The sequence below is a fragment of the Felis catus genome, chromosome B4, assembly GCF_018350175.1.
Source record: "Felis catus isolate Fca126 chromosome B4, F.catus_Fca126_mat1.0, whole genome shotgun sequence".
Classification (NCBI taxonomy): domain Eukaryota; kingdom Metazoa; phylum Chordata; class Mammalia; order Carnivora; family Felidae; genus Felis; species Felis catus.
Genome location: NC_058374.1, coordinates 61748441 through 61767717, shown reverse-complemented (window position 1 = coordinate 61767717; position 19277 = coordinate 61748441). Strand labels below are relative to the sequence as shown.

General features: G+C 39.7%; 1 protein-coding gene across 10 annotated transcripts in view; it reads right to left on the bottom strand.

Annotated features, from left to right (window-relative positions):
- CCDC91 (coiled-coil domain containing 91) overlaps nucleotides 1-19277 on the bottom strand; it is a 389726-nt gene that overhangs the window by 11483 nt on the left and 358966 nt on the right. For 8 of the 10 annotated variants that reach the window (XR_006600611.1, XR_006600614.1, XR_006600612.1 and 5 more), the window contains exons 13-14: nucleotides 1600-1789; nucleotides 1046-1103 (exon numbers count right to left, since the gene is read on the bottom strand). The gene's annotated coding sequence lies outside the window, so the exon portion shown is untranslated. The remainder of the gene's footprint in view (nucleotides 1-1045; nucleotides 1104-1599; nucleotides 1790-19277) is intronic. The other 2 variants (XR_006600610.1, XR_006600615.1) reach the window with 1 other exon arrangement.

The window sequence follows — 19277 nt, the reverse complement described above, 5'->3', positions numbered from 1 at the left end:
GTTAATCTTTGACATGTGGGCAGGAGGTTGTTTATAACTGTCCCGGCCACCTCTGGCTGAGGCTTAATCGCTCCATGTATGGAGCCCTCTCTTTTCTATGCCTACTCTCTTTTCTACTGTCGCCTCTTCCTCCACACTAAGCAGCGCTCTGTTTTCCTGTTGGGACATTCCACGTGAGCCTGTCTCAAACACAAGGCTGTGCAAGTGTGTGTGACGTACTTTTACAGGACAATTCAGACAACTGCTGGAGTCAACAGTGCAGTGACCAATCTGCTTATGACTAAATATTGCACATTTCTAGTCTTCAAAGCCTCTCAGGTACCTCATCACCAGGACCTCATTCCCTGGCCACATTTCCCTGTAGCTTCCACCTCCCACCTTGTACTTGGCCCCCTCTTTTCTTTTAACTCCTCCCCTCTTCTGTCAAATTCTTGGCTTACGTCCCAAATCCTAGTTGACTTCCTCTGTAGAGAAATTTGGTTTTGCCTTTATCTTCTAGACCTTGAGCTTGGGATCTCTTGGCCCACATCCAGGGCAGTTTACCAATGTGTTTCCCCAAAGACAGTCTACTCCCTAAAAGCCTTGTGCCAGAGGATACCCTGTCCCCATATGGTTACACAAAGTCCACGTCTGACTCCCTGTCAGCTCTACCCAGTTCATTACAACCTGCCTTCTCTTGGCTGGCTTCTGACTCTGGAGTCATTGCTGTAGACATAAAGAACACAGGCTTTGGAATCCGACCAGAGTCTGAATCCCAGATCTACTATTCATCAGTCATGTGACATCACTGGGCTAACTTCTGAAGACCATCATTCTCAGCTAAGAAATGGTAATTATACCATCTAAAGAATTTATGTGAAAATTTGATTAGATGATATACAGTGTCTGGCACATAGTAGACCCTCAACAATTTTTATTTATTTGAATTAAAATAAAATAAGATGGAGATCAGCCTTGAACATCTATCTCCCAAGCAAACAGAACCATTTATGCCAAATAAGCAAAACTAAATGCAGCTTCTTTTCTAAGTGTACATGAAACTTACCTTAGGTTATTTCTTGTATATGCCACTGATAATCATAACAGAAATTTAAAATGTCCTCCTAAAATGGTATAAGAAAAGCACTTTTAACCAATCCCCTGCCATCTGGAAACCCCCACCATAATAACCAATCACTGTAAAGGTTAAGCAACTTCCTCATTGTCAGTTTATAAGCCATCCTATAACATCATGCCTCTGAACTTCGTACCAGTTTTGGGTCTCAAGCACTGCTGACGGTGACCTTTTTTTCTCATTCAGTAAAATATTCATATCAAGTAAAGCTCTCTAAATTTTCTTTTAACCCTTTCCTTCTCCCCCAACTTCAAAAAGCTTCAAAGCTGGTGCAGATGAACCCTCCCCAGCCTGGTTGGTTCCCTGCTTGTTTGACCCCTGATCCCTCCCTCCTTGCTATCTTGGCTTTCCTGCCATTTCATCTGGTCCCTGCTTTCATTCCCAGCTTTGGCTTTCATGACTCAGTCACTCCCACTCATACGCAGAAGTGGAAGAAATGTCTCCTTCTGCCTCTCGCTTTGTTTGCCATCATGATTCTGACTTACCTGGAAACAGCTTCAGAGATGAGTAAGTTATGGCTCACAGATATAATTGAGCCGTTTCCGAATTTCCAAATGGCATCAGAAGCGCTGAGATCACCATGAAGATGCATCGTCTTCTTTGTCAGAGAGGACTGAAGAAACGCTGGCGGTCATATCTCTTTTTGGAATCTCCTAAGTAAGGACCTCAGTAGCCCTGAAAGAAAAAAACAAAACAAAACAAGTCAGAGATACCATGATAGCTATCACAACCCAAACCTCGCGAGCACACAATATTTAAAAATGTTAAATAAGCAAATAAAATATCTTGCAACATAATCTCTGTTCTGGTGCTAAATAACTTTGTTTTAAATATACAAAACTCCAAACATAGCCCTTAAGGATAAAATGCTAGTAATGAAATTGATACTAAGTGAAGACGACCATTTTTTATGAAATATTTATTGACTTACTACATAGGTTATCTGAACCTCAAAACTAACTCAGCCTCTGCCGTGGTGGGACTTCAGGATGGAGGCTGACAGAGAACGTACCCTCACCCACTCAGCCAGGCAGATGCTCCGGGATGCACATGTCATTCAGATTTGGCTATTCTTGTGGTGTGGGGAAAGAGCTGCATGATTTCACTGGCATTTCCATACCAGAGAGGAATTCTAAGAGAAAGTATCATATTTGAGCTGCTTGAGGGGACTGTTCCATAAGCAATTTCAGGCAAATTATTTATCTCTTTGAGGTGTACACGCTCATTTGCACAAAGAGTATAAAAATGAATGCCACTATGAGTTTGAAAACAGGTCTGGCTATTATAACAAAAGTCAAAATAACCGCGGTTTAAAAGAGGCGGGATGTTTTCTCTCTTATGATACAGTCTGAACAGAACGAGTCCAGAGTTAACAGCATAGCTCCCCAGTTTGGGGCCAGGCTCCTCGGATCCTGTTTTGCATCTTCAACACATAGCTTTCACCTCAGGGCTAAACTGTCTATTCCCAACTCTTGTCTCCAAATCTACATTCCAGCCAGTGAAAAAGAAGGAGAAGGGAAGGGCACAATCTTACCCTAAATTTAAGGGTATGAACTGTAAGTTGTTTATATCTTTCTGCTCGCATCCCATTGGCTAGCACTTAGTCATGTGGTCACAACAATCAGTACCACAAACTACAAGCCAGAGTCTTCCACCAGGATGCCACGTACCCAGCTAAACTTCAACACCACTCATCATCAGGGAAATACAAATCAAAATCACGATGAGATTCCACATCACACCCATCAGATGGCTAAAATTAACAACAGAAGAAACAACAGGTGTTGGTGAGGATATGGAGAAATGGGAACCCTCTTGCACTGCTGGTGGAAATGCAAATTGGTGTAGCCACTCTGGAGAACAGCATGAAGGTTCCTCAAAAAACTAAAAATAGAACTACTTTATGATCTAGTAATTGCCCTATTAGGTATTTACCCAAAGGATACAAAAATACAGATTCAAAGGGGTCACGTGCACCCCAATGTTTCTAGCAGCATTATCAACAACAGCCAAACTATGTAGAGTCCAAATGTCCATCCACTGATGAATGGATACAGATGTGGTATATGTATATAATGGAGTATTAGTCATCAAAAAGAATGAGATCTTGCCATTTGCAACGACCTGGATGGAGCTAGAGTGCATTATGCTAAGTGAAATAAGTCAACCAGAGAAAGACAAATACCATATACTTCTGCTTATATGTGGAATTTAAGAAAAAAACAGGTGATCATATGGGTGAGCAGGTTGGGAAGAGAGGGAAACAAACCACAAGGGACTCTTAATGATTGAGATCTGAGGGCTGATGGAGGGAGGTGGGTGGTAGATGGGCTAGATGAGTGACAGGTACTAAGGAGAGCACTTGTGATGAGCCCTAGGTGTTGTAAGTCATGAATCACTGAATTCTATTTCTGAAACCAATAATGCACTGTATGTTAACTAACTAGAATTTAAATTAAAAAAAAATCAGGACTTGTGTTGCTAACAAAGCAAAAGAGTATACATACTCCAGGACAGCTAGCAACTATCCTCAAAACAATATAGGTAGAATGTTTGACACAAAGTCAATGTTCAATTGATAGTAATGTGTTTTTTTTATAATAAGCAAAAATTTAAATAAGTTGATTTTATTTCATTCTTGATATAGAGACAAAAGAAAAAGGTGCATGTATCTCTACACAGAGACTCACAACGTGGGTCTGATTAAGAGTGGCTGTGGTTTGGAAATAGAGCGACCGGCGCTGCACTGGCCTTCTGGCCCTGCTGGGTTTTAGGCAGTGAAGGCTTCATCTGTGGGCCCAGCCTTGCCCAGTCCCCCAACCAATCCCGATCAGGTGATCACTGGTGAGCAGTCTTTCAGCTCTACATGCACCATCTGGTGTGTGTTGGGGGAGTCCAAATTGTAGTCTGCCCATAATGCCCAATTCATTTCTTCAATTCATGAATCTGGCCTTCTGGTGAATTTTTTCCCCTTGTCCACTGGTGCAAACATACCTCATGAGCAAGCCTACCCAAAACATTATACAGGGGGACATTACTCACATATCCTTTGTATACACTGCCATGCTGCTATCATTACCTTTCATGCAAGGAGTCTTTCCTCAAGTTCCAAGAAAGAAAAGAGAAATAAAAAGAAAAAAAGAAAGAGAAAAGAAAAAGAAAAAGAAAAAGGAAAAGAAAAAAAGGAAAGGGAAGGAAAGGAAAGGAGAGGGAAGGGAAGGGAAAAGACAATCAGAAGCCAAGACAGTAGGAAACCATGCCAAAGAGTTATATATCCAGAATAGAAACCATAACACTAAGCACAAACTTCAGAGTGGGACTCTGCAGTAGTGGGTGGTCACGTGGCAGTGTTCCATAAACTCCAGATCACAATACAGGATGACATAAGACATGTCCTACCATATTGGGAGGGAGAATTGATGGCGGTGGGGGGAGAGAGGGTGACTCATGCCATCATTCCTCACTCGAATGATTCTTACAGTCGGCAGGACATCCAAGAAGGACATACCCCGAGTGAAAATTACTTGACCATTTGGCAAAGTACTAAGTACTAAGATAGTATTTCACCAACAACTAGAAAAATTTCAAGTTAAACCATGGAAAAGTCACCCTGTGGGTGTGGAAAGGAATAATATTTTAAGATAGGCTCTGGGGCTTTCTCTGTCAAAAATGAAATAGCCTGACCAATCAGAACAGGACTCAATAAAGGGAGAAATTTCACATGAACTCTTCAACTAATGATAAAATAAGAACAGAACTCAATGTGAGAGCTTCAATGGATCTAAGAGGCCACCCGAACTCAGTGTTTTATGGTTCAGAAAGCTACAGATTTGCTTAGCCCATATGTGGCAGAGCCACAATGAAAACCTGAGCACTGGAGGCTCCTGGTCCAGTGAGCCTTGGCGGGAACTTTCTGACATCAGAGGAATCTTTTATTCTAAAAAGAAAATATTTCTTGTGGGAAATCAGTACTATGTTCTTAAACTGATTTTATCAAAAAAAGGACGAGACTGGAGATGGCGAAACAAATCCTAAGTGTATAAACAATGTCATCCAACTGTTGTATAATGACTACATTCCAGAGGGGTTTTCAGAGTGACAAATGACTTCAAACAAACATTTGGTTCTGGCGGCACCTTTTGTAAGTGGCTTTAGAGGAACTGTGGAATGCAGAAGAATGCAGAAGAGAGTGGTGATCTAACCAGACTGGGAATGAGGAAAATCCTATGTCAAGTGACTGGAACAGAGAATAAAGTAATGTTTATGAAATCCCCCTTTCTATCTGAGTGAGACAACAGGGACTGCCTAGACCCAGATGTTCCATGTAAGTGAAGAGTTGCTCCACGTGACCCAAACCCAATGGCAGGGACCAGACTGCACATGTGGGAGAGCAACAAGCCACCATCCCGCCAGCAAGGAGAGCAGGTAGAAGCTGGCAGGCAATGGGTAGTGTGGGAGGCAGCAGGTTGAGGGGAAAGGGCACTGCACAAGGATTCAGAGGACTTGGGTCCCAGTCCTGGCACTTTCACTAGTTGTCCTAGTTGTGCCACCTTGGGTAGGTTACTTAACATCTCTGGATGGGCTTCAGTTTCCTACTCCATAAAAGGAGAAGGTTTCATTCCATCTTTGCTGGCTCGAAAATTCTGCTTTCCAGGGTTCACTAGTCAAATGCCTACAGCAATGTTTCCCAACCCCCCAACCTGAGGCAGTTTGGCCCTTCAGGAGACATCTGGCAATGTCACAACTGGTTGTCACACAGTGGGAAGGGGCTACAGCTGTTGGCATTAGGCGGGTGAGGGACAGGGATGCTATTCAACACCTCCAAATACAAGGAAAGCTCCCCACAACAAAGAATCACACAGCCCAAAATGTCAATAATGCCAAGGCTGAAAAACACTAACTGAAAGGACAATATGACAACCCCATTTCAGCCAATTATTGTCATGTTGCCAGATCTGTTGAAGAGAATTTGAAAATGTGTATTTTTTTGTAAAATATGCCCAATTGAAGAGAGAGCAACATATTTTTTTTTTTAATACATAGAAAACACTCTGGGAGCCAAATAAAATGGGCCTTTAGGACAAATTCTGTCTGCAAGCTGTCAATTCCTGAAATCTAATTAGCCACATACTGTCCAAGTAATTAGTGTCATTTAACTGAAAGCGTGAATTTGTTCATCTGCGTCTAGTTATCTGAGCTAAAGTGAAGCAGATCACGGTTAATCTGTGTGTGTGCTCATACACACGTCTGTGTGATATAGTGGAAAAAACACTACATGAAGTGTTCAGAGACATACCCACTTACCATGTGGGTAACCTGAGGGTCAGAATCATTAAATTCTCTGAACAACAGGGTCTCCACTTTCATGGAGGGTATCAATATTCTGTCTACTTCTCCAGGTTGTCACAGGATAATAGTATCATGGAGCTGAGGGGTGCCTAGGTGGTGCAGTCAGCTAAGCCTCAGGCTCTTGATTTTGGCTCGGGTCACGATCTCATGGGTTCATGAGACCGAGCCCCACGGAGGGTTTGGTGTTACCATCATGGAGCCTGCTTGGGATTCTCTCTTGCTCTCACCCTCTCGCTCTACCCCTCACCTCACAAAAATGGTAAATATTTAAAACAATAAAATAAAAATACGTATCTTGGAGCTGGAAGGATCTTCAGAAATCACTTCATACACAGTTATGCCCAGAGAAGTGATCCCATGACGTTGCCCTCGAACTCAGTCAATGGCAGGCCCGGGGCTTGGAAGCAGGTGTCCTAACTCCCTATCTTTAGTTCTGTGAGGGTGAGAGGAAGGGAGATGGTGTGGGTGAGAGTGCCAGATGTACACTCTTCCAGATGTGGTCTGCCAGCATTTGATCTTTCAGTTGTGCCTGAGCAGCACCAGATGGGACCCGAGGAGGAAATGAGAGGGACGGGAAAGCTCTCTGGAGCCTGTAAATGGCTCCCCTGTCTCCCAAACGGAAGGTTGGTGTTGGCGTTCGTTTTTCTCCAGCGTACACCAGCAGGCAGGTCTCTGGTCAGCAGCAATGCAAGTGCCTGATATTCAGCAAAAGGAGGCCTGAGCCAGAGCGTGTGACTGGCTCAGCACGGACACTTTACCCTGCTCAGAAAAACTATGCAAGAGCACCTCCGCACCATCAGTGGGCTGCTGAGAGAAACAGTGCGGTCACGGCGCCACAGGGGCCCACGCCGTTCATGGGAGCTAGTGGCCTCAGGTGACTCTCCAAGGCTAACCATGGTGTATAGACAGAACCCTTCCCCCACCTGCCTCCTCGGAGCACCTCCAGTGCTTTCCTGCACGCGACTTTGTTCCCTTACTGCCTCCTGTTGGGGATGAGCCCCGTTCCTGTGCTTACCTAAGGGCCTGGGTCGGCGGCTCACAACCGGGCCAGGGCCTGCCTCCGAGGCTTTGCCGAAGCGCAGCGTGCGCATGTCTGTTCTGCAGCCGGCTTTCCCGTGGGGCGGTGGTGAGCCCCGGGGCGGAGTTTCAGCTCCCACCCGGGCTGCCCTGCGCAGGTCAAGCAACTGCTCTCTTAAGTTCTCAGAGTCGCTTCCGTCTTCTCTTAGCCTGCTCGCTGGCTGCGGTCGCACGGAGAGGCCCGGGTGTTGGCATCAACATTTAGAGCTTCTGTCTTTTTTCTTTAGTGCTAACCCGTCTCCCAAGCTCATGGTGAACATCACCACGGGCTGTCCTGTCCGTGGAGCGCGTGAGACGGAACTGGCTGATGCTGCAGCCGCTGCCGTGCCGTGCGCTCGACTGCTCCAGCAGGTTTCACATTTTTTAGTGTAATGACAGAGTTCTCAGTTACTTACAGGATGTAATTATAAATACATATTTGCAACAGAACCAGCTTGATGTGCTTATTTTTCCATTAATAGCACACTGCACTTTTTGGAATGTGTGTACCACCCTTTCCTTAAAGCTCAGCTAAAGCCTTAACCTCCCCCTCTTAGGCCTTCCAGCCAATGTCTTTCTTATGTCTGTACCACTGACTGGGGACTGGAGACTCTGTCTCATCCGTTTATGTGGGATTGAAGGAAGAGTCACCTACTGTGTGTTCTACCCAATATAAAGAGTATTAACCTTGAAAAGCAACACTTCTTAGATCCTCTTTATCTCCATCATGTGAGCTAGTGCTGTAGTTACTAGACTCCCAAGAAGATTTAGAGTCCACAGAGACTTTGAGGGCCAGGGACCTAATAAAATAGCATCTTGCTTCCATGTGAGAGTGATAAGTATTTTGAAGAATCAGACATGGGAGTAGCAGAGATAAAGGCCAGTGACTAAAATGAAGTTGGAAGACACAGCTCAGGGTGAGATCCAGCTGAATGTCAAGGTGTCAAATAAGTGGCAGTAGTGGTGGTCTGGCCAGGCCTCTCACTGGTGAGGCAGAACAGTGGAGACAAGTTCTCAGGTAGATGCTCATCTCCAAAGAGAAGAAGGACAGGGTTATTAGTCACCACTAGATTTACCTCAAATTTACCAATTTGCAAAACCAGTGTAGCTGCCTTGAGCCAAGTCACTAAAGGGGCAAAGAGAAATGGAAGTTACACTTGTAAGCTCCCTCCATATGGAAGGCTGCATGAGACGTGGGGGAGGCTTGTTCTCCCTTAAAATTTATTTTTATTTTTTTAATTTATTTTTAATGTTTATTTTTGAGAGAGAGGAGGAGAGCACGAGTGGAGAAAGAGCGGGGGCGGGGGGGCGGACAGAGGATCTGAGTGGGCTCTGTGGTGACAGCACAGAGCCCGATGTGGGGCTCAAACTCACCAACCATGAAATCACGACTTGAGCTGAGGTCAGATGCTTGACTGACTGAGCCACCCAAGTTCCCCAACAGTTCATTTTATTTTTTTTTGTATTTATTTTTTATTTTTTTTAATGTTTATTTATTTTTGGGAGAGAGACAGAGGATGAGCCAAGGAGGGGCAGAGAGAGAGGGAGACACAGAATCTGAAGCAGGCTCCAGGCTCTGAGCCACAGAGTTGACTTTCAGCACAGAGTCCAACGCAGGGCTTGAACTCACGGACTGAACTGGGAGATCATGACCTGAGCTGAAGTCGGACGCTTAACCGACTGAGCCACCCAGGTGCCCCCCAACAGTTTATTTTAAATGATGGCAACATCCAAGCTATTTTTTCCAATATCTTTACCAAATTTGAACACACGTCCTTGAAACCTCACCCAAATCCCAGCGCAATCTTCTGACCTTGCCGATTCCTCTTGAAACATGTTTATGTTTCAAGCAAGTGATTTTATAGCAAGAAGTGATTTTATAGCATCATAAAATGATCATATTACTAAGGATTCATACACAAACACTTCTTAACTTATTAACTGAACTAATTCATTTCTTCAGTGCCTGCATTAGTATGGCCTATCTATAATTCACTCGCCTTTGCAGAGACAGGGGAGAACATGATGGGAGAGTGAGAGCGGCTCAGAACTGAAGCCTGTCCACCTCCTACCTCTCCTACCATGGAGACTGGTAGGAAAGGCAACATCTATAGGAGAGCTTAATTAGGCCAATCCAGGGGATAGATTCAAATCCGTGACCAGAATTTGTGAGGCTAAGGAAGCAGCATTACAAAGTCTGTAGTTTATATTTTTCTCATTTTTTTCTTTCTCTATATAAAAGACTTAAGTTTTTTAAAAGCAGTGTTAGTTGCACAGCAAAATTGAGAGGAAGATACAGAGATTTCCCAAATACTCCCTGTCCCCACACGTGCATAGCCCCCCTGATTACCAAAATCCCCCACCAGAGTGGTACACTTATTATAATTGATGAGCCTATATGGACACATTATAATCACCCAAAGTCCACAATTTACTTTGGGTTGACTCTTTGTATTCCAAGGGTTGGGCAAATGTATAATGATATTTATCTATTATTAGAGTATCATACTGACTATTTTTACTGCCTTAAAGATCCTCTGTGCTATTCGTTACTTTCCCCTTCACCTGCTGTCCCCCTCATCACTGATGTTTTCATTGTCTCCATAGTTTTGCTTTTTCCAGAATGTCACATAGTTGTAATCATACAGTATATAGCCTTTTCAGATTTTCTTTCACTTACTAATATGCATTTAAATTTCCTCCATGTCTTTTCATGATTTGAGAGCTCATTTCTTCTTAGCAATGAATAATATTCCACTGTCTGGACTTACCACAGTTTATCCACTGACCTACTGAAGGGCATCTTGTTTGCTTCCAAGTTTTAACAATTATGAATAAAGTTGCTATAAACATCCACATGCAAGTTTCCTGTGTGGACATGAGTTTTTGACTCCATTGGATAAATACCAAGGGGCACAGTTGCTGGACTGTATGGTAAGGGTATTATGCTCAGCTTTGTAGAAACCACTAAATCGTCTTCCAAAGTGGCTGCATCATTTTGCATTCCCACCAGCAATGAGTGTTGTCAGCATTTGATGTCAGTGTTCCAGGTTTTGGCTATTTTAATAGGTGTGCAGTGGTATCTCATCATTGTTTTAATATGCATTCCTCTGATAACACAGGGTAGGGCATCTTCTCATTTGCTTATTTGCCATCTATATATCTTCCTTGGTGATGTGTCTGTTAAGGCCTTTAGATCATTTCCTAATTGGGTTGTTTGTTTTCTTATTGTTGAGTTTTAAGTATTCTTTCTATATTTGCATAATGGTCCTTTAGCCAATGTATCCTTTGCAAATATTTTCTCCCAGTCTGTGACTTGCCTTCTCATTGTCTTAACATTGCCTTTCAAAGAGCAGAAGTTTTAATTTTAATGAATTCCAGCTTACCAACTATTTATGTCATGGATCATGCCTTTGGTGTTGTACCTTAAAAGCCATCACCAAATCCAAGTTCATCTAGTTTTGTCTCCTATGGTATCTTCAAGGAGTTTTATAGTTTTGGATTTTTACATTTAGGTCTGTAATCCATTTTAATTTTTGTAAAGGGGGAATATCTGTGCCTAGATTCATTTTTTTTTTTTTGTCTGTAGATGTCCTTTTCTGTCCAAAGACTCTTTTTTCAATTTTATTGCATTTCCTCCTTTGTCAAAGATCGGTTGACTACATTTATGAGGGTCTACTTCTGGGGCTTTTTTTCTGTTCCATTGATGCATTTGTCTATTCTTTTTTTTTTTTTTAAGATTTTATTTTTAAGTAATCTCTACAGCCAACATTGGGCTTGAAACCATAACCCCAAGGTCAAGATTTGCATGCTCCTCTGAGCCAGCCGGGCACCCCTCTATCTGTCTATTCTTTTGCCAACACCACACTGTCTTGTTACTGTAGCTTTATAGTGAGTCTTGAAGTTGGTAATGTCAATTCTCCATCTTTGTTTTCCTCTTTCAATATTGTGTTGGCTATTCTGGATCCTTTGCTTCTCCATGTAAACCTTAGAATTAATTTATCCATATCTATAAAATAACTTGCTGAGATTTTGATTGGGATAGCATTGAATCTATAGATCAAATTGGGATGAACTGACATTTTGACAATATTGAGTCTTCTTTTCCATGACATGAAGAATCTATATTTATTTAGTTCTTTGATTTCATATATCAGAGTTTTATAGTTTTCCTCATAGAGATCTTTTACCTCTTTGTTAGATTTATAACTTAAGTATTTCAAGTTGGGGGGGTGCTAATGTAAATGGTGTTGTATTTTTTTATTTCAAGTTCCACTTGTTCATTACTGGTATATAGTAAGGCAATTTACTTTTGTATATTAAAATTGTATCCTGTGACCTGGTTGTAATTGCTTATTAGTTCCAGAAGTTTTTTTGTTGACTCACATTTTTTCCACAGATGATTTTGTCATCTATGAACAAAGACAGTTTTATGTATTCCTCTCCAATCCGTATGCCTTTTATTTCCCTTTCTTGTCTTGTTGCATCAGCAAGGACTTCCAGTACAATGTTGAAGGAGTGGTTGAGAGGACATCTTGGCCTTGTACCTGACCTTAGTCAGAAAAATTTGGGTTCCTCATTAAGTGTGATGTTAGCTCTAGGTTTATTGTAGATATATCTTTATCAAGTTGAAGGAGTTCTCCTTTGTTCTTAGTTTGCTGAGAGTTCTTATGATGAATGAGTGCTGGATATTATCTAGTGCTTTTTCTGCATCTACTGATATGATTAATGGTGATATCATCAGTGGCATGTGATATAATGATTATATTAATTGATTTTTGAATGTTGAATCAGCCTTGCATACTTGGGATAAATCACACTTGGTCATTGTGTTTCTTTCTAAACTGTTTTGGTTTTAGTTTGCTAATATTTTGTTGAAGATTTTTGCATTTATATTCATGAGATATTGGTCTGTAGTTTTCTTGTAATGTCTTTGTTTGGTTTTGGTATTAGGATAATACTGGATTCCTAGAATGGATTGGAAAATATTCTTTGTGATTCTATCCTCTTAAAGAGATTGTAGAGAATTGGTATAATTTCCTTCTTAAATCTTTGGTAGAATTCGCTGTGAACCCATCTGGGCCTGGTGCTTATTGTTTTGGAACGTTATTATTTGTTTAATTTCTTAACTAGATATTGGCCTGTTTACATTGTTTATTTCTTCTTGTGTCAGTTTGAGCAAATTGTGTCTTTCAAGGAATTGGACTATTTCATTCATGCTGTCAAAATTGTGGACAAAGAGTTGTTCATAGGTTTCTTTAACATCCACAGGATCTATAGTCACGACCCCTCTTTCATTTGTGATATTAACAATTTGTGTCCTCTCTTTTTCTTAGCCTGACTAAAAGCTTACTGTTTTGTTGCTCTTTTCAAATAATCAGCTTTTAACTTTATTAGTGTTCTCTATTTATTTCTTATTTTCATTTTCATTGATTTCTGCTCTAATTTTTATTTCTTTTATTCTCACTTTGGATTTAACTTGCTCTTCTTTTTCTAGTTTCCTATGCTAGCAACTAAGAGTGTTGATTTTATATCTTTCTTCTTTTTTAATATATGCATTCAATGCTATAAATTTCACTCTAAGCATCACTTTTGTTGCAGCTCATAAATTTTGTTGTGTTTACTGTATAATTCTTAGCGGTTCCAAGAATAAGCTTAGACTTTAAGAAATTTGATGAATTTGGTGAATGAATCCTGGGATGATAACCCCCTGTGAATGAATGAAATTTCCCAAAAAGTAGGTGTTGCTTTCAAGGAGCAAAGCAATAAAGAAAGACACTATATTTGGGAGAGAAAAGTAAAATTGAAATCAAGAAATAAGGTTAGGAACAGGAATGGCTATAGTATACTGCCTGTAAAGACTTAATTTGGGGAATCTTTCTTGGACTATGGAAATAATAAGTGGATGGTCAATTTTTTTTTCCTGTAATACATCACAATTCTTTTTTGTTTCCACTAGAGCTTAAGAACAGCCAGCTACCTGTCTATAACTTTATGAGATGGCAGTAAACAAGGAAATGACACAATAATTAAAAATAGAACTGTCATCAAAATCCAGCAATCTCGTTTGGTATTTATTCAAGGGAATCGGAATCAGGATTTCAAAGAGATACTTTGTACTTCCATGTTCACTGCAACATTACTCCCAATAGGCAAAATATGGAAACTACCTAAATGCCCACCGATAGATGGATGGAGAAAATCTGATATATACATACAAATGAATAAGTTTTAAAAGAGGAAGAAAGTCCTAACATTTGTAGCAACATGGATAGACCCCGAAGACATTGCACTATGTGAAATAAGTCAGACATAGGGAGACAGATAAATACTATATGATCTCACTTGTACCAAAAACCTTAAATAGTCAAACTCATAGAAACAGAGGGTACAATGCTGATTGCCAAGGGCTTAGACTAAGGGAATATGGGTACGTGATAAATAAAGATTGTAAAGTTTAATTTATGTAAAATAAATAAGTTCTAGAGATTTGCTATACAGTAGTAGATTATTATTATTATAAAGACTTATTATTATTATTATTACCATTATTACTATTATTACAAAGTAGGTTAGGAGAAACCTTGGGAGGTGATGGGTATGTCTATGACTTTGATGGCAGTGATGGTTTCACGGGTGTATGATTACCCCAAACTCTTTGAGTTGTAAATATTAAATATGTATAAATTTTTACATGTCAGTTATACCTTAACAACAAAAGAGAAGAAGATAGAAATGACAGAACTATCAATACAAGTAAGGCCCCTGTTCACCTCTTCTTGGCCATCCTTTGACAATGTGGATGTGACACACTGAGGAGGAGAGAGGAGAACTACATATCTCAGGTGAGGCAGCAATCAGGGATGATTCAGAAACAAATATTAACTAAATAGTCTCTTTTCTTTACTAAATATGTCATAGGGAGATGACTCTTAATGGGAAGAAAAAACTGTCTCTTGGGTCATTGGTGGAAAGGCCCTGCTGCCTTCGTAATACAATTAGCTGTTTTCTTTTTGTGTTATAGGAGCCATTCCATTAGAGCTACATTATATTTCTTTATAAACAAATATAGATACTAACCATTAACCAAGTAAGGGATGCTCAGTGGTTCTTTAATCACAGAATATTGTAGAACTACTACCTTTTCCTAAGTTCTATTTCTATGAATAATTTACAGAGTTGTGCGACATGCAGATAACACAAGGAAATAGGAATTATTGTTTTTACGCAGACCACCTTGTTTCTTGCCTGTAAATTGCCTCCAAGTGGCTTTGAAAACAATATTGCTTTACATCGCTTTCAAAGAAGGAGAGTTACCTGAGGGCATCTACATCTCATATTCAACAGAGATGAATATTTCTGTGCACCTCCATCATGCCATTCAGATGGACTACATCAGTTAGTGTTTCTTCTTAAGGAGAAAATCCACTGGGGTGCAGGAGAGTTTAGAATTTTTGTGATGAAAAGATAGAGGGAGAAATTACAAAAACCAACTGTTTGGAAGAAATCTAGAGCATCCTAAAAGTCACTGTAATTAAAACACAGCAGTTTGTAATTATTCTGAAGAGAAAAAATAGTAAGGAAGGCTCAAAAATACTAATGTGGTTACCCAAGGTCCTGCCACATTAATTCGAACTGACTTAGATATGATATCTTCAGATGGGCTGAAAACTGTTTGGAAGGCTTAAAACAAAAGAAACTGCATTATAATTAGGTGGAAAAAGCGGTGGGTTTGGAGTCACTGGAGCATGGGGTTGGTTCTGCCATTGACTAACCAACTGACCTTTGGCAATTCGTGGAACTTCTCTGTGACTCAAATTTTGAAGCTGCAAAACAGGATACTACCACTTAACCTTGGGTTTAAAGAATGTGTGTAAAGGTTACTTTCTTTTTTCAAGTGCTGCTCTCCACACCCCTCTTTCTCTTCTTTCCATCCAGTGATAGACAACCTCCTGCCTAACTTCCCCACCAGCCACCTGCTTCATCTTTATTTGTATATTCAAATTCTTCCTTAGCAGAATCCCTGAATCTACACTTTTTTAATATTTTGCAAAGCCAACATTCAATGTCATTTAAAAAACTTTACCCTTGAGTATATTTATGTTCAGTGTTTCTTCAAATTATACATCAAATTAAGAAAAAAATGATTCCTCTCATTATCCCTTTGCTCTTCATTTACCATTTGCATCTCTTTGGCTCCCACCATTAGTTAAAATTAATTCCCTGTTCAGGTTCTTGTTATAGGTGAAGCATAAACATACATAAGGGGGTTTACTGAGGTATTGTTTTGATAAGGTCAGAGTCGTCTCTGTAACAGTGCTCAGGAATAATGATTGTAATTCATTATTTAAGTAGAAGTTTCAGTAGAAATTCTTAAACTTTATTTGTATTGAAATAATCTGAAACAGAAGTTAAAAAATGAAAATTTCAGAAGCCTTCTTCAGAAGATTCTGATTTGGAATGTTTAGGTAAAAAAACAGGAATCTGCATTTTTAACAGGTATCCCCAGTGATTCTGATGTGGGCGATTCACAGACTATCCCTCCAGAAATGCTATTAGAGGTTATTTAGGCATTTCCAAGAGTAATCTGGAGTTTTCAATCCTTGTGGCTTAAAGAAGAATATTGTATAAAGAAAAATATTTGCAGAAGGATTTTTTTATATTAAAAAATGTGATGATGTATGTCATCAGAGCACAAACTGGAGTTTGGATGATAGTTTGTTCATTTAATACCTGTGTGACTTAAAAAAGGTCATTAGTTTTAGTTTCCTACTGTGTAGCATAACACCATTAGCCACTCCAAGCAGGTATCATAGGGATAAAATGCATGTAAAATAAAAACACCTTAGTCATGAAAAGTACGATAGAAACATTAATAGTTCTCTTTAGTATTGATAATTTCAAGAGCTAGATTATTCAACTAAATGAAGAAAAGCTAAGCCCAGATTTTCCATTAATTAATGTTTTCACCCACATAAAGTATGAAGGGTATGTTTGTCAGCACCCAGGAACAAACCAAGGCTAGACATAGGCTGAGGTGCAACCATGAAACATCTATGTGATTAAATAGCAGTTTTCTGGCATTAACAGCAATTCAATAGAATCTGTGCGTTAGTACAAAGAATTGCTAATACAATGTATAAATAAACTTTAAATGGCATTTTTTTTCTTATTGCACTAATTCATTTCAGACAAGTTCAACCCATCCTTCAAAAGAAAGAAAAGGAAAGTTACCAGTTACGGACTAGCTGGAAATGAATTATGCAATTTTCCCTTTATCTGGGAGCCATTTTTTATTTTGCGTAAGATAGTGTCAGATAGATCACAAGTACACTGATTACAAATTTATTTATAATCCAGGGTCTGGATTTTGGAATGTAGTGAAAGATCAACTGAAGAATGTGGTGGTTTGTATCTGTCTCTGCCTGTACCCCTTCAAATATATATATATATATATATATATATATATATATATACACACATATATTTATAACATTCATACAGAGCAAATGCATGACAATATATGACATACACCCAATGTATGTGTGTGTGTATGCACGCCACTTTCAGATTAATACACTTTTTTTGGCAAGAGTAAAAGTGTTTAGTAAAATTTTCCAACTTTGAACAGTTAAACGTAACCCTGGCATGTGCTTTCATAGCAAAGGTTTGTATCCTCATCATGTTTGTATTCTGGGTATCTTGTGTAGTGCCTACAAACATGAGACACTGGAAAATACTAATCGTTGAAGTTGATCTGATCTCTGGAACAAGACCCAGAGATTCTCAAGGGTCTTAGATTCTCAAGGAAGTATTAATGTAAACAGGCCTGATTTTCTCCTGAGGTTTATCTCCTCCGGTTATTAAGACAGAGCAGGTTAGGGGCGCCTGGGTGGCTCAGTCGGTTGGGCGTCCGGCTTCGGCTCAGGTCATGATCTCGCGGTTTGTGAGTTCGAGCCCCGCATCGGGCTCTGTGCTGACAGCCCGGAGCCTGCAGCCTGCTTCAGATTCTGTGTCTCCCTCTCTCTCTGCCCCTTCCCTGCTCATACTCTGCCTCTCTGTGTCTCTCAAAAATAAATAAGTGGTAAAAAAAAAAAATAAAAAAATAAAAGACCAGGTTATACTGCAATAACAGAAAACTCCCAGATCTCAGTGACTTATACACAAAAAAAGGTTTAGTTCTCATTCAATTAAATCAGTTGGTTTAGTTCTCATTCAATTAAAATCAGTTGTGGATGTAGGCAACCCTCCAAGCCAACTGTCCTTCATGCGTCAGCTACGTATTGTAGATCCACAGTCTCAGTACAGGTCTCTTCCCCTGCCTCCCAGCATGGGAAGAGAGCTTGGGACTGGCATCAAGAGTTAGATGTGTTTGGCATGGGTGTGACACATATCACTTCTGTGAAGCCGATGATGAAGACTATTAGATGGTGGCGCTGCTCCACTTTACTCTCGTGGTTTAGGGAAATATAGTCCACTCTGTGTCCCGGAAACAGAAGAGAACTGGATACAATAAGACCAGAAGTCTCTATGATACAGTTTAAATGGTTTCCAAGGAAACACATAAGAAGCAATAAGCTTCTTTGAAGAGGGGGAGAAATATAAAGAAAAATAAATTGATGAAGAAACTACTTAATCGTAAAAAAATAACAGATCTTAGGTGATGATTATGAAGGAAAATTCCAGCTTGAATACATTTTTAATCTAACTACAGCTAACTTTAAAAGTCAATGTGAGTTTATTTTAAAACAACATGTATCTAATATTTTAAAGCAGTCTTTTGTTTGTCAATTGATATCCAAATAAAAAATACAAATAATAATAGAACTGGGAAGATAGGAGACCCAATAGTAAGCTGATTAAATTATGTTCTGAGCTAAGTTTTCATTCTGGCATGAAATATATGGTCTACAATCACTGGGACTTTGATTAAAGCCATTTTCCCTTCCTTTGATTGTATATGTTTTTTCCTTGAGGAATTCTAGGAAAAATGTTCTAACATAATGTAATTATGATTTAAATTCATGCTAGGCCAAAGCTGGAAGTATTGTGCCAGTATAGTTTCTGGTCATCACAGAACTTCTATAAAATGGTTGCCAGAATTGAGTTGACTCAGAGTTGTTCAGAAGAGCTTTTCTCTGGGACTTTTTCAATACCAGATCCCTCATGGATTAAAAACTGGACCGATCCCAAGCCTGACACAAAGAATTTAGAACTAAATTATTAACATAACTTATGATAGTTTCCTCCTCAGTCACAGAGGTGTGATTAAACTTACTGGTTCAGCCATTAGAGTTGGCTAGTGATCCTTGAAGAAGAAATTGCATGAATTTGTAAGAAATGGAAGCCAAGCTTAATTTTAACTTTTGTGTGAAAGCATCTTCAATATTATAATTAATCTTCTTGTATGAATGTAATTTAGGATAGTTTGAAATACCATGTGCTATGGGAAAGCTCAAATGCAGTACTTTCTGTATGTGCTGGACTAGATCAAGTCTGAATTCCCCTCCAGACCTAGAATTTGATGTGTAGACAGAGCGTGCAATTTTGCAATCTGCCAAGCCAGAAGAGGATTTAATATTACATTCAAAACTGTACTCAAATTGTCAAAAAATGTTCAATAAAATAACATTGCAAATCATACTCAGTCAAACTAGCTGGCAAAGGTAGCATGACAAAATTGAGGAATAAAGCTTATGGGACTTAGTGTTATTTACATGTTTTCAGGGCTTACGCTCTGGGTGGCTCGCTATTTACA